The sequence below is a fragment of the Nothobranchius furzeri genome, chromosome 13 (assembly GCF_043380555.1).
Source record: "Nothobranchius furzeri strain GRZ-AD chromosome 13, NfurGRZ-RIMD1, whole genome shotgun sequence".
Classification (NCBI taxonomy): Eukaryota; Metazoa; Chordata; class Actinopteri; order Cyprinodontiformes; family Nothobranchiidae; genus Nothobranchius; species Nothobranchius furzeri.
In genome coordinates this window covers 48,719,673-48,736,152 of record NC_091753.1, presented here as the reverse complement: position 1 = coordinate 48,736,152, position 16,480 = coordinate 48,719,673, and the positions used below count along the sequence as shown (strand labels likewise).

Below are 16,480 nucleotides of genomic sequence, written 5' to 3'. Positions count from 1 at the left end.
TACCGGGAATTAGTAGCGGATAGATTCAAATGTCAAAGGTACCCATCCCTACCCTAATCCAGTCCCTTAAAGCTGAGTGTCAAGTGAGGAGCCATTGGTCCCAAAAAAACTTTGACCTGACCAGATCTGAATCCCGATCTCCCAGTCCTCGGGCGACACTCATATCACTAGGCCACTGAGAATGTAAAAGTGCCTCTATCTGCTCATGTCTCCAAAAAAAATAAAAGTCTACATCTTCCAAATTTGATGGCAAAGCTGTTTCTGTTGAGCAGCGTTCCTGAACTGACACCATCTTTGTAGTTTTGCTCCATCGCAGCTCTGCAGTCAACATGAAAAAAATCTCTGCTGCAGATTTCTGGCTCAGACACTTTTTGGGTCAAATTAAAGGTGAATTAAGTAGAAATGAAGTAAAAATTACACCCCGTCCTAAAATTTGGTCACTGCAACCACTGGTAGTTTACTGATTCATCTCTTTAGTTTGCATCTTCTAAGACATTTCCTAAACCCAGTTGACATGTTTGTGCCAAAAATAAAAAATGCACAAAAAAAGAGAAAACAGAGCCCAGTTAAACAACCAGATAACACAGAAGTTGCAAACAATAAAAAAGAAACGGTGATCCTCACTAGATTTCAATTTTTGACTGTTTTAAACTTCATTGAATAAGTGAAAGAATTAAGTGATTTCTATGCTAAAACAGCATGTTCCTTCTTTTTTCTTTTCCACTGAATCCACCACTTTACCCACCGACTCACTGCTTGCTATAACTCTTGTCTTTTTGCTTCATTAGCAGAGACCTCACAGTGTTTAAACCAACTCAATAGACCTTCTAAATTGGTTCTTCCTTGGCGCCATTTAGTGCTACGGTGATGTTAAGGACTCCAGACTTCTCCCTCCTTCCACAGCTTCTATACTGCATTGATTCTGGCAGTATGTACTCATGTATACCTGTTATGTGCTCCAGCAAAACTCGAGCGCGGAGCTGATTTACACTCTGGAGGAAAAACGAGGATGAACTACTAAACTTTTCCCCGTGGAAATAAGCCGCATTAATTGTGCAAAAAGGTAGAGCGGTACAAGTCTATCATTGTTATAGTCAGGCTGCTTTTCTGACCTAATTGCTATATTTAAGGAACAGTGGCGGCTCCAGAATGTTTTTTCTGCAGGTGCTATGAAGGAGCTAGTCTTTTTATTGAGGGTGCTCTGAAGGAAGTGGTCATGCGTACCTATTGTTCTCTAAAACACCTTCAACACTAGCAGATACACATGCGTGCACAAAACCTCAACAACACCTGAAACAATCAATAATATACATCATAAACATATGAACAATCGCTGACTTTTCCATGAAATCATAAACACATACAGCCACACAGAAAACCATCTATAGTGTTGCAAGGTTAGCTAATGTTAGTGTTAGCATTTCCAGCGGCAAAACCCTCGACTGCTGCGGCGGTTGAGGGTTGACTCTCTTCATCCAGATCCGTAGGTTTTTGTGGGTCTGAGATCACTTCCAAAGATTCATTCGTTTCTGCCTGTACCCGTGGAAATTTGGGCAACAAAAACCGATCCATTTTACCACTAGCTCTACTTTTCACTAGTTTGCAGGTGGAAAATGAGGTCAAAGGTTAAGATCAATTTCCTGTTTGGGTTAAAGTTTTTACTATCTATATGATAATTTACTGATTGTTTTTGTTTTGTATGTTAAATATTATCACATCCACACGTTAAATTAAAATTAAATTGTAAAAATAAATCAAATATTTACTTGGGGGTGCTATGACTAATCCAGGGGTAGCTATAGCGCCCCCTAGCGCCCCCCTGGCACCGCCACTGGTTAGGAACAATAAGGACTGTAGAACTACTGAATTTTAAAAATAAAGGTCTAAAGTAGTTTAAACTACTAAGATTTTCTCAGACCTGTCTCATGTTCAGTGCTAATTATTAAATTAACATGCTAAGACATTAAACTAAGCTGGCAAACACTGTGAACATTAGTGAGCCAAAAACAGCATTTAGCTCAAGGCAGATCTTCCCAAGCAGACCCTCAAGATTAAATGACCTCATTTATCATTTTGTAAGTCAAATAACACGCGCCTTCTCTTTTCTGACCACGGTATCATTTCATTAACAAAAAACAATTGAGATTTATTACCAACAGGATCCACATGAATAAATCTTCTGTAATAACTGAATGCAATAATGGAAAAATTCATACAGCTCTAATTGCTATAGAGGACAGTATCCCAAAATCCCCCCAGAGGCCCTAATGCTTATGAGTGTGTGTTACAACCTTAGAGCCAGGCAGCAGTGACTCCTATTTGCTAAGTCCATGCAAATAATGGACGGCGCAGCTTTAATTTGACACACTTCACAGAAAAGCCAGTGCAAAGCAGGTTTAGGCTGAATGTCTGTCAAACACACATTGAAAGCTTCACTAATCCTGTTTCTGTGTTCAAATAAAGCATATTGAAATGTCAATACATCCAGGGAGGCAGTGGGCCAGCAAATTTGCATCAAGTGGGAATTTATCAACTGCGCTGTTTGTGCTGCTGTTTGTAGTTGAGGGGGCGGGGCTAGACAGCCAGCAATCTAGAATAAAAAACTACTAACTGAGCGTTTTATTGCTAAATATGTTTTTCAAACTTTATTCGTGTTATTGGTCAGATTTATATGAAAACATAAGGCCCAGCTGAAAAATAACAGTGTATTCCTTATCTAGACTAGTTCATTAAAGGTGTGGAACACTGAAAATGATCATTTCTGATTATAATCTGCCACGTAGAGTTTTTCATGCAGGCTGAACATGAAAATAGTCTTCTATGATGGAAAATAGATGGTGAAACTCTAGGATTAGAAAAGCCTGACAGATCTACGTCACACAGTCACTTAACATTCATGGACTCACCCATCTTAACTCATGAACGTCTCAGCTAGTAGAAGCTAACCCTTAGCATTAGCAACTCCACCACACAGCAGAACTTTTCCAGGCTTGCGTTATTTGTCGAGATAAACCATCAACAATGCAAAACAAACGGGGTCAGCGGTAGTCGTGTTGCTGGTAGCCAATCTGAGGAAAGATGTCCAAAAATCAGGAAATAGGACTCCAAATCCTGCTGTGGTCTACCACTCTCTCCTCCAGCTGACTCCTCTGTTAATTAAAGCAACAATAAAAAACAGGGAAACAAGCTGTTGGATGGGCATTTTGCTTAAGCATCCAAGGTTACAAACCAGCAGGTCTCCAGTTGGTAGATACGTACAACCTCTTGTTCTGGATGGTTGACTGGGAATGTAATGTGGAGTGACCGAGGATCTAGAAAGCCTTGTGCTTACCAAAATCATTCTTAAATCTATACACTATCTCTCTTCTCTCCCCAAAGGTATGCTACTACATTTGTAATCAATTAGTTTTGCGTTTGTGTGCCCATGGACACATTTACACTTACATCCTTCCCTTATGAACAGCTCTGTATATGAACATTTGTTTGTAACAATTTAATTTATATTCCATAAATCACTATGATCAACTCAGCATGGAGTGTTTTCTGTTTGACATGGCCATTTGAGCCAGGTTATATAATGGGGGCTTGTCCGGGATCTAAATCCAGGACATCAAAATTTTATTTTGTACAGTCTTAAGTGTGAGTGTGGGTATTAAATTTCTGTGAAACACACACACACGCGCGCGCACGCACGCACGCACACACACACACACACACACACACACACACACACACACTTGTTTTTATAAGTTTGTGTGACCTCCATTGACTTCCACTCATTTTAGTGACTACTATGACTAACCCACACCCTAACCCTAAGGCCACTGGACCTGACCCCATCTTCTTGCATTTTAGTTCTCTCTCTCCCTCCCTTCTGCAACATACAAAACACTCAAGCACAGTTTGGTCTCAACCAGATTGGGCACTTGCACTCACCAACATACAACTCTATTTCATTGCACTTACAAACATGTCTCAGGTCATTCTTTTGCTTTCATGTCCTTCTGTCCTTCTCCCCCACAGCACATGACAAGACACTCCAAGCACGATTTGGGGTCACCCAACGGGCACATGCACCCACGAGACTTAATGGTCCCATTGCACCTTACACAGCACACTTCATCTCAACAGGTTGATTGCAGACGGCCTCTCGGAACAACCGTTTGCAGATACACTTCCCATAAAACCAGATACCGGGTTTCTGTATTGGACCTGATCATGAGTGAGTATGCATTCCTTTTAATTCCATACCAAACTCTGTGGAGCTACTGGGCGGCAAGGGGATCCCACTGAGAATCTATTCCACAAACCTAACCATAACCAATGGGATTATATTCCTAACCGTAACCTAAACTAAAAGTTAATTCACACCATATCTCTGACACCATGTATTTGGGTGCTTAACATTGTGTGGACCAGCAAAATGTCCACACGCTACAGGTTTGAGTCAAAATGTGTCCATTTAAACATAAAAAGACTTGTCGCGCGCACGCACACACACACACACACACACACACACACACACACACACACACACACACACACACACACACACACACACACAGGAATAAAAAAAACATGATGCATGGTTGTCATTCTCTGTATTGATTTTATGATGGAGTCAACCAGGCATGCGTTTCTTTTTTGATAGAAAAGCCAAACATGGTAATTTGGAGATAAATTGGTGTGGAACTCAAAGAGCAAACGTTTAAGCGTCTCATAATAGAAACATCTTGTGCAACTCTAAGATAAAACAACAACGCTGCCAGCTAGGGCTGCACGATATTAGGAGACCCTGCGATATGCGATAACAGTGATTAATATTGCAATGATGATATTACTTGCGATAAATAAAAACTTAACTCAGGAATAAAAATAAAGAAAAAAAATCATAAAAATGAGAAAAGCAAAAGATGTGAGGAAAGAGAAAAAGAAAATGAAAGAAAAGGCAATCAGTGGATCCCGGGAAAAGCAGAATCAGCAGAAAGAGCAGAACAAAGCTACCTCAGGTGTTTGCTAACCATCAAAATGAAGCGCTATCCGCCTCGGGGGCGGGCATCTAACGTATGAGAACACACCCAATTGGCCAAAAGGGTTAAGAGCTGTATTTGATTTGTTAAAAAAACATCAAGCTTCAGTTTGATGGACAGAATGCATTATGTGTAGCAAATATTTGAGCTGACCATTCATTGTGATATTAATCTGTTTTTTGCGGTATGTATATTGCACATGCTGATATCTCGATAACGATATATTTGTGATATACTGTGCAGCCCTACTGCCAGTGAATGTGCACAACTCACTGAAACAACTAAATCTTGCATTTTCATTTCTTCCTCCAATGACTTCTCACAGGAGAAAACCAGGTTAGTTTATTAAATCAATGACGTATGATTAGAACTACTAATTATGTGAATAAAATGTTTAGAACAGCTTTAGATAAGCTCATGCTAAACCCTGTCAGGTGCTGCTATTTAAAGGGCACGCTTGTCTCTCTCATCAGTCACATAATTAAGTTTTATCTGCATTGTGTTTTTTTCATGGCTGTAAACAAAATCTGCACGACCGAATGCTGGTGGAACAGATTCTTCCTCATAAATGGAGCATTGCACAAAAACGATTAGCTGCTGTATAAAACTGCTGCCGTTCAGCCAAACTTCCAAAGTAAATGAAACTCAATACAACTAGTCTGACATTTTAACATCAACATTCGCTATAGCTGTATATTCAGTTTAACTTAAAGGGACATTATGGAAGTTTGACAGCCAAAACATGTATAGAAATAATAAATGTCTTCTTCATACATTCTCCTGCAATGCCCTGGTCCTGTAGAATGAGCCCTGGCATTTTTTACTGTGATTGCCTGTTTTTCTGTAAAATCACAGAAAAAGAGAGATGCTCGGGTCGAGCAGGCTGCTTCATGCGGGCATAGCCCGTAGCATTTGCTATCCGTAACTTTAGGAGCAGAGAGTGAGGTAGTGCCAACTCAGCGACTTTGTCGCTGTTCCTAACGCCTAGTGATGATCCTAGCTACATTTCTGAGGCCCCTTAGCTACTTTCTTCTAGATATTTCCTGAAAATTAGCAACAAAATAGCCATTTTCGCTCTGAACCGTTCTTTGAACGTTGTTTCAGCTGCCATCTAGGATATAAATGTTACAGATACTGTGAATGTTACTAGAGTGTAGCTCACCTTGTAAGATGTCTGACTGTCATGCAGAAGTCCTGGGTTTGATTCTGGATGTGAACATAGTTTATTTAGAGCTTCTTTTTTACATTAATTGTCTTTTTTTTTTACAGTAATATGCCAACATTTTTATTTGAGACTCACCGAACGGCATTGAATTCACAGATAAAAAAAGATGTGGGTTCAAATTTCATTTTGGAACAATTTTTCAAGCAAGGGAAGGGAATGATCTGAGCATGCAGGAGGACAGACCCATCATAAACCTTTGTCGGCTGTGCTGAAGAGAAAGGTACAGAACCAAATTATTTCATTAATTAGCTGCACGTTCTCCTGTCCTCTGGGCCACACACACACACACACACACTCACACACACACACACACACACACACACACACACACACACACACACACACACACACACACACACACACACACACACACACACACACACACACACACACACACACGACTTTCTCAGCTGTTATTTTCGTTAAGGAGTGTGCACGGACAGCATGCGCGCCTCGTGCACGAGCCTACTATTGAAGCTGCCGTTACACTTTTGGCCTGAGGGGGCAATCGTGAGCATTGAAACTCAAAAGTCTGAAAAGTCCCTTTAATAAGTGCAATGTAACAAACGGGATCTGTTGGTGGGACTGATTGCTGGGGAGACATTTAAAACTGCACGTTGTGACTTTGCCACCAGCTACAGGAAGTTCATTATAGTCACTGCGGTTGGCTGTGACACAAATAATTAGTTCGCAACCTATTGGATGGAGGTGGCTTTGTAAGCTATTGTGCTTTTTTCTGGCTTTAGTTAATTAGTACATTTGATACATTAACTGAGGAATAAAATTAAAGTCCAAAAGCTATTAAGAAGGAAACAAATTAGGCCGTAAAAACGAGAACATTGGAAATCTCTCAATGGGATCGAGCTGAAAGGACCGTCTTGGCAACTTGTTTCCAAATTATACAACAAAAAGTTTTTAGATATTTAATCCAATATCTGCAATAAATGATGTTTTTGAAGCATAATCAAATACAATAAGGACTGTGTGGTCTTAAGTTTGATGCACTGCCAAGATTTTTCATATTTAGATTAAGTTCATTTTTGCTATTTGTGTGGGATTTTCATCACAATGAGTACTCGGGTAATAACTTGCTAAATGGTGAAATACATAAGAAGGAGTGCAGTCATTTTAATTGCACCAGTATTGTGACCGATGGGCTTCTTACGCTGCAAGAGCCAGAGGAGATAAGTAAATGTAGAACACCCCAGCAATAAAGGGCCTAATACCAAAACTAAATGTGACTCAGATGGTTTCCAACCGTACATTTTTATAAATTATTTTATGCGCCACCACAAACCATAATCTTGGGCAGCAGGGAAACCTGCTCAGTCTCATTATTGCACTTTAATATAACTCTGCCAATGCCGCTTGTCCATAATGGTGCACCCATGCAAGCTCATTGTGCTGCCAGGCCCACTTATAAGATCCCTGCCTCATGTGCAGCTTCTCCACCTCCTCGCTGCCTTCTGCCTATGAGCCAATGCAAATTACAGTAACAACTTGGACGTGAGCACCATCTCAAGTGGTGCGAGCTGGGCTCCGTTGTGAGGCATGGAGGCAGATGGAAGCAGAGACTTTGCCAGGCCACTTAAGTTGCTCCCACTCTTCCTTGCAGCATGGTAGACAATGAGGAGCTGTGGCTCTAAACCAGCTATCACGTACCACTGTCATGTGGCCTACTCTCGTACGCCGAGTTCGTTAAACTATATGAAAAGATGTGGCATTGTTTAGAGCAGTGCACAGATGGACACAGATACTGGCATTGTTACATCACGAACCACTTACAGGGAGCAGCGCGGGGTGGAAATGTGAGAATGGATGTCCAGATGCTCACATTTAGAAGGGGGAAAAAGGAGTAAACAGAAAGTTTGTAATTTCAACATCTCCCTTGAGATCTGGCACATAATAGGCTATTTGCCATGGAACCCTGGTTTGACTCTTCTTGATTATTTAGCCAGCTGAATAACTTCCAGGTCACAGTAGCGTTAATGTGACCTACAGACGATAACAGTTGGCGACGCACACAGGATAATCCAGGTCACATGTCCCCCTTTATTCATAACTATGCAAGTAATCCAAAGGGCTCAACTGGACTTCTTTGGTTTCTTGAAGACGTTTCGCTTCTCATCCGAGGAGCTTTGTCAATGAGAAGCGAAACATCTTCAAGAAACCAAAGAAGTCCAGTTGCCTTCATTTGCACCCTTTGGATTACCATGACCAGGATGACTGAGAACCTTCACCAGCATACAACTATGAAGGTAAGTTAACAAGCTTCTGCACAGGAGTTAAATGCTCGCCCCGTAACCGGAAGGTTGCAGGTTCGACCGCTCAGTCTGTCGCTGTCGTTGTGTCCTTGGGCAAGACACTTAACCCACGTTGCCTGCTGGTGGTGATCGGAGGGACCGGTGGCGCCAGTGCTCGGCAGCCTCGCCTCTGTCAGTGCGCCCCAGGGCAGCTGTGGCTACATCGTAGCTCATCCCCACCAGTGTGTGAATGTGTGTGTGAATGGGTGAATGACTGATTGTGTTGTAAAGCGCCTTGGGGGGTTCCAGGACTCTGGAAGGCGCTAAATCAAATACAGGCCATTTACCATTTACCATCTCTTTACCGACACAGTGAGCAAACAAAGCTAACACCGTTATAAAAAAAAAAAAGAGTCAACCCATTAAAGGAGTGGTTGACTTGTTTAACCCTCTGGAGGCAGGCATTGCAGATTTGCAACGTTAAAACCTACCTACCTGGTTACTCCACATTCATGAGCATTTTTTACCTCAGAAGTACCCCTGAAGGACTTAGTTGTTTGTCCATTTACCAAAACTTGTTTTGAGCATGAGAGGGTTAATCAATACATTTGCACTAGCCTCTAGTAGGAATGAATGCCTTGTAAAACATTCTATACCTGTGCACCACTTCTTGGACTTAAAAGTTACCCACATGACAGCTGAGCTTCAGACGGCAGGATTTGAAGTATTATTTCCTGATATTTGGACATCTCACCCCAGATTGCATAACAGCAACATGGCTCTACCTCTGACTTGCAATGTGGATGTTTTATCTCCACAAATAACACATGCTCGGAGGAGCTTCTGCTATGTGGTGGAGTCCAAGAATGTTAATTCACAGAGTGATGTAGATCTGTGAGGGTTTCAAATCCTGAATTTTCATTGTCTATTTTCCATCAGAAGCTATCGCAGATGATAGGTGTAGGAGACTATGTCAGGAAGTGTCAATGCGGTATCCTGGCCACCCTATACGTGTAAATATATAGTCTGGCCACCACCCACAGACGCTCAGTTGTAGAGGCAGACTCTGTCTCTGCACGCATTTGGACAGCACAAGGACCAATCAGAGCAACGAACAACACGACATAGTCATGGCTAGGAAATCGGTCAGCAGGCTAGTTCGCCATTCACTTTCCTTTTTCAAAATAAAAGACTTAAGAGCTTTTATTTGTTCATGTCTAACAAAAACCGTAAAGTTTGAATGATCCAAAATCCATGGAAAAGCCATTTCAAATGGCCGTTGTTCCTGAGCTGCCGCCATCTTTGTAGTTTTGCGTCATCTGAGCTCTGTTGTCAATATAGATAACAAAAGATGTTCTGCAGTTTTAGTGCTAAGCCTGCCCATTGTGACAGAGCACTGCGATGGGCTCAGCCAGAACGTAGCTGAGCCAAATGGTAGACCTGCTGAAGCTACGATGGAGCGTGGCGAGACCGACCTGCAGAGAAAAACCTTACAGCTACTGCTACGACTTCTCTAGATTTCTAGGCTAAAAAAACAGAGGGCCTGTTAGAAAAAAAAATTACCACTTCAAGTAAACAATCTTTATGTTTTTTTTTTTTTATGGAACCAACTCAACTTCATCCGAGCACACTTGAGCATGCTTCTGCCTGTGTGGCTGAACTTCTACCACCATCTCTAATTTGAGCAGCTTCTGCTGAGACAGACACAAGCCTCTCTGCTGCGCTGCAATTCGCGATGACAGATGAACAGATTGCTGCCAAAATTACAAAGAAAAAAAAATATATATATAAAAGTGAGTTGCAAGTAGAGACGTTTTCTGTTACTCTTTTTTGCATTCAAGCACTGCAGTACAGCATAACCCAACCCTTTCTTATGCTGAATGAATGAGCTCCAGGGTTTTGATATGACAACACAGATCAGAGCTTCTCTGGTTTTGCAGCTTTAGGACAGAGGCTTGTTTATGCTCGCGAACACTCACTGTGCTTTTCCTGGCCATTAACGTAAATGGATTTTTTAACTCACTTATGGTCCTCGTGACTAATGAGGATGTTTCTGAGATGAAGCTGCACCTCCATGTGTCATTAAACAGACCCTTGCCTATTCTCTTTAAATTTGCAACACCAGAGGCTTCAAAGACAAAGTCGACAACAGAGAAGAAAAGGAACCTTCCAACGACGCCCATTTTCCAAATGTGCATCCACGAAAAACGCGATGTATGAAGAAATCAATAGACGACGCATCAACTCCGTCTCAAGGAGTGGATGTTTAAGTGACTCAGTCTTCGACGTGTTTGCCAACCCTGAATGCATCTGCACCAACAAAAAGATGTTTGACTGCGAGAGAAAAGCAGCGAGAGCTCCAAGACGCTGAGCACAACTCTCCTGGAGCTATGCGTCTGCTGAATCCGACTTGGGCTTGCGTGTGTGCAGGTGTGCTTGATTTCACCGCGTTTGCTTTCACCTTTTATTAAAAAACATAAAAACCTTCAGCTGCATTATTTAAAATTCCTTTTTTTTTTCTTTGCCTCTGTTATTCTCAGAGGTGGCACCTGAGTGCATGGCTTAATTTCTTTGGGTGATTAGTACGGCATTAACAAGGATCAGGTGCAGAGATGATATCTTCACATGCCAACATGTGCTGTAAGCCTCTAGAGCACCCCTGAGCTGCCACTCGACACTGCCTGTCACTGATCTCAGTACTTGGTATTCCAGGAAACACTGCCTGCAAGATTCAAATTGCTTTGACAAGAGAGGCAGACCACAAAACACAAGACAGAGGAGAGATGTGCACTTGAATTTTAAAGTCATATCTTGACCCCCCCCCTACTCACTCTCTTCTCAATCTAAAAAAAAAAAACATAAATTCACAGCACATACTTACAGAACACAATTTCTTCAGCTGGTACCATAAATAAGCACTAGAAGAGATAAGCGGGTGGGGGGAATCTGCTTGCTGCCCTTTTTACTGCCCTCAAACTTCACAAGCAGAATTAATTCAACTGGGAGAAAATGTCCCAAAGAAACACACACAGGGCCAACGTCGCTGCTCTGGAAAAATCAGTAGAAAACATCGTAATGACGGAAGTTTGTTTGTTTCTTTTTTTTGGGGGACACAAACAGAACAGGATGTCTCCGGGTGTACAAAATATGCAGAGTTATGCAGGGTGCTGTAGACTCAGCTCGTTAGGTGTACATCAACAAGAAGGGGGGGTACACTGTAGGGAGCAGCGGTTATGTTCAATTTCATAACACAAGCTGGGTAATTAGCTCTGCCCCGACATTCCCTTTGAACCAGAAGGGGACAAGTGGCAGCCTTATTTCTCTGTTCTGTGCACTGAGCAATTCCACCCGCTTGACCCCAAATATCAAAGTGGTTCTGACCACAGAGAGGTCAGAATAACCTCCCGTCAAATCCCCATCCCTTACTGATATCCCAGTGGTAGTCAGCCACACTGCTCCCTAGACCTACGCTCCCAGCAAAGTACAGTTAGAACAGAGATGGAGATAAAGCGCCCTGACGTGTAAACAGACTGAGTCTACCAGACAGATGCTAGGAGGATACAGGTAGCTCCTGTACTTTCGCCTGACTGCTCCATGAAGAGGCGGCATGGCTCATTAACTCTCCTCTATCGTGTGCAGAGTTTTAATTTATAGTTTTTTACTATACTGTACCATGTAGCAGAGAGTTTATGTACTGCTGCAGCATTTTATGCCATTGCAGTGTTTTACGGCCCATTTTAGAGACAGGCGGTAACAGCGCAAGCTTAGACAAGAGCTTTTTTGTACATAAGAGCTATATCACATGGTTTACGGTTGACACTTTTTGATTCCAATGCAGCATATTGGAGCACCAGTGACAACATATTTTTATTTGTTTTGTTGCCATTTGTTTTATTAATAGATTTGTTGTCAGGATCGATGAAATTATGTGTAAAAAGACGTTATTTTTCACGCCAGGCTATATTTAGACCATCATCACGACATATTCTAGGACATTCTGAATTTGTTTGCTGGAAAAATCTTTCATCTTCACATATTTTAACTCTCGCCATCATCGCTTGTCAAGAATCAGGTTGCTGTCAAGCAAGACCTGACTACATGAGCAGCTGCAGCACTAAGAATCATTTAGAGAATTTCTTTGTTGTTCCTTTAATAAATCCGTCTCGACTGCTCATTGTTTGTTTTGCCTTTTATTCCTGCCTTTCAAACATAAATATCAAACATTTGCCTTCATACATTTCCTCACATTTATAATTTACAACCAGTATATCAACATACACCAATAACAGGCTATTTATATTACAGATTAATGTATAGATAATGCAGTAAAAGGTTGAGTAAATTGTGTGTATTGTAGACAAATTAAATCTAATGCCTAGAAGTAACCAGCCCCGGAGCCTAATTACATTTAAAAAAGGGGAATAGAATTGGTAAGATACAACTGGGTGACCTCATGTTCAAGCTGTCTGTTGGTGGAATTTTTAAAATGTACTGTTTATGCTTTCCCTTTTCTTGGTTAAATACAAACATTTAAAATCTATTTTAGCAATACTGTTCAGTCCAAAACACACACACACACACACACACACACACACACACACACACACACACACACACACACACACACACACACACACACACACACACACACACACACACACACACACACACACACACACACACCTATTTCAGGCTGATTTCTAGATCTGAACAGCGCAAAGGGACTGAAATGTGTTTTTTAAAGAACTGAAGCTAGTAAACAGGAGCGACCCAGAAGTAATTTCTTGTGCCCCTAACAAGCCACAGCAACTTTATGTTTTACTCTAATATTGGGCAGGGATGGATACCTTTGACATTTGAATCGATTCGGTACTAATTCCCGGTACCTAGGGATCGATACCGGTACTTAACGGTACCAATTTTCGATACTTTTGAGTGTTTAAATATTTTAATTCTTATTCTTAAATAACTTTTTTATAATTAAAATATATTTTTCTCAATATATAACCATATTTGATTAATATCACGATACATAACATACAACTGTTAGTATTTTAACATCGTCCTTGTAGTTTTATAAGCTGATAATTAAACTGAAGCAAACATCTTTACTGTGAACTAAATTTACTGTGTATCTTCATTCCTTTTGCCGTCTTTTTCATTTGATTTTTCCTACTGGGAAGCTAGAATTTCCGAGGAGAAAGCGAACGCACCATTAGCTGATATCAATGGTGGCAATGGAAGCTAACATATCAAGCTAACGTTATCTTAAACAGTTTATTTAGCTGCTGGAGCAGATTAAAACGATGATGCCTCACACTTAGATCATTGTCACTGGTTTCATCTTCACCCAATCACCCGTCGCCTTTAGTAAAGTGAAGCCAAACTTTAGAGCGCGTTCATGTTCTTCTAGTCAGAAATTCGGAGTTCCGAGGAGAAAGCGAACGCACCATTAGTGAAACGGAAGCTAACATATCAAGCTAACGTTATCTTAAACATTTTATTTACCTACCGGAGCAGATTAAGATGAGGATGTCTCACTTAGATCGTTGTCGCTGGTTTCATCATCACCCAGTTACCCATCACATTTAGTGAAGTGGACCCAAGCTTTAGTGTGCGTTCTTTCTACCATGCTGCTCTGTTTACAACTGGCTCGCAGGGACCGACGACATAACGCTCTTGCGCATGCGCAGCTGTCTAGGCAAGTTCTTGTTATGAAGGACGGGTACCGAAACGAGGCACAGTTTCAAAAGACGTGAATCGGTGCTCAGACGGTACTATGGAATTCGGTCGGTACCTTAAAAAGTACCGAATTCGGTACCCATCACTAATATTGGGTGAGGAAGGCTAGAGGCTGACGTTGAGCTACAAATGCTAACAGTGAATTAGAAACAGTCTGCTCTAAAAATGTCTCAAGCTACTTTTTCAACGACCAACAACTCATTATTACAGTGTAATGTGTGTGAAGTGAATAGTGAGTCAATATTAGTGTTTTACATTATTTAATGAGTCGTTGAGAACTATAATAGAAAGTTAATAGCAAGACAGTAAAACAACAACACATCCTCTAACGCCAGAGAAATATTAAATGGCAAATGGCCTGTATCTGTCTAGCACCTTCTTAGCGTTCTGCAACCCCCCAAGGCACTTCACAACACAATCTGTCATCCACCCATACACACACCCATTCACACGCTGGTGATGATGAGCTACAATGTAGCCACAGCTGCCTTGTGGCACACTGACAGAGGTGAGGCCTGTCAAATACTGGAGCCACTGTTCCCACCGACCACCACCATTAGGCAAGGCGGGTTAAGTGTCTTGCCCAAGGACACAACAGCAGCCTTCTCTGATTGGAGCTGTGATCAAACCTGCAACCTTCCGAGTGCTGGACAACCTGCTCTATCTCCTGAGCTACTGCTGTCCTTTATTGTAATAAATGTAGTAAGTACTCCCTACCGTAAAACACCCAAGAATGCTACCACTAGAATGGATTTATCTATTGATCAACTTACTGAATATGACTCGCCTTTGCTTGTCATCTAGAATCTTACGGAACGGCAGTGAGAAAGTAATTTTTTTGCTTCAAAATGGACTGCAGTAACCACATTTGACCACAGGATGTAATTCTTACAGATAGCACCTTAACTATTACAGAGAGCTAAAAGCCGCAGTCTTGAAAGCATGAACAACGTAATAGTTGACAAGATTCTGTTAAAACTGGAGATGCATTAAGAGTCCAGAATTCCTGCAACTTTAAGTTTATTAGGTCAAAAGCTAAAACATTAGGGAACCATTTAAAGCACCAACATTGCCTTACCCCAGCAATGACTGTTGCCTGATTCACTAACTTGCGGGAGGCTGCATATGGGCTTAAATGTACTCAACCAACTTGAAGGTCAAGGTTTTTTTTAATGCTATTTTCTGGATTTGTAATAATAAGAGTAAGGGTAATAATAGTAACAAGTAATAATTGATCTGATCTGCTTGGATTAATAATTCAAAAGGCGGCAGAGTAGCATAAAAAAGTTGCTCCCCTACTTTCAAAAGTGGGGATGCAGCACTTGCTTTATTGGTCATGGTCATGTGTAAAATAACCGTTTTACTGTGAGCTGAAACTAATCATTAACTTTATTTAGCCAAAATTTATTATTTCACAATAAGCATTCATTAGAATGTTTATAATCCAGTATAGTATTGTGCATCAAATATTAATATGAGAAAGTTATAAATATGCCCACTTGATAGTTGCTTAACTGTGCTGCACACACAGAAATTGTATCTGGCCCACTTTTGCCCTGCACCTCTAGTTTCACTGCATGTATCTGTGATAAATTTCTACCATTGCTGCACATACAGTAGTTCTGCTCCTTAGGTCTGCTGATGCATCACTGCTAACACAAGACTTTCAGCATACTAAAGCTGCCAGAGCTAACTGTGGGCTTGAAATCGCTAACAGCTAATAAATACGCAGCAATGTGGAACAAGCTTACCAAATATCAAGCCCTGGTCTCCATCACTTGTTTTCCCGTCAACATCTTGATCTGGCAGCTGTCAGGAAGTAGAGTCAGACAAAACCTGCACCTGGAGGACAAGACACAAACCGATTTGTTAAACTTGCAGAGGAGGTGAGCAGGACTATTTCAATTTGTTGCGACATGTTTTAGGATGTTTACTTTGCAATCTTTGGAAATAATCTATTAAGGAAGTAACACTTCACTGCACACCAGAGATCATACATTCATAATCTCATTGACTGAGCCCACTCCCTTTCCCCCCCACTTAGACGCTTCGGGTGCAATACGAACGCTGATCTAATTATGAAACAACAGCAAAAAAACATAAATAGAGGCAGAGACACCAGAAAAATGCAACCAAATATACCACAGATATGAATGCGTGTCATTAATATTTCACTGCATCATTTCTGCTAACGGAGAACATAGTGTAAAATGGAGCGTGATGAACATTTTATAATATTT

At 41.2% G+C, this 16,480-nt stretch overlaps 1 protein-coding gene across 3 annotated transcripts in view; it reads right to left on the bottom strand.

Moving 5' to 3' along the window:
- Positions 1 to 16,480, bottom strand: part of lrfn1 (leucine rich repeat and fibronectin type III domain containing 1) — a 241,800-nt gene that overhangs the window by 41,451 nt on the left and 183,869 nt on the right. For all 3 annotated transcript variants that reach the window (XM_070543566.1, XM_015951179.3, XM_054742561.2), the window contains one exon: positions 15,992 to 16,082. The gene's annotated coding sequence lies outside the window, so the exon portion shown is untranslated. The remainder of the gene's footprint in view (positions 1 to 15,991; positions 16,083 to 16,480) is intronic.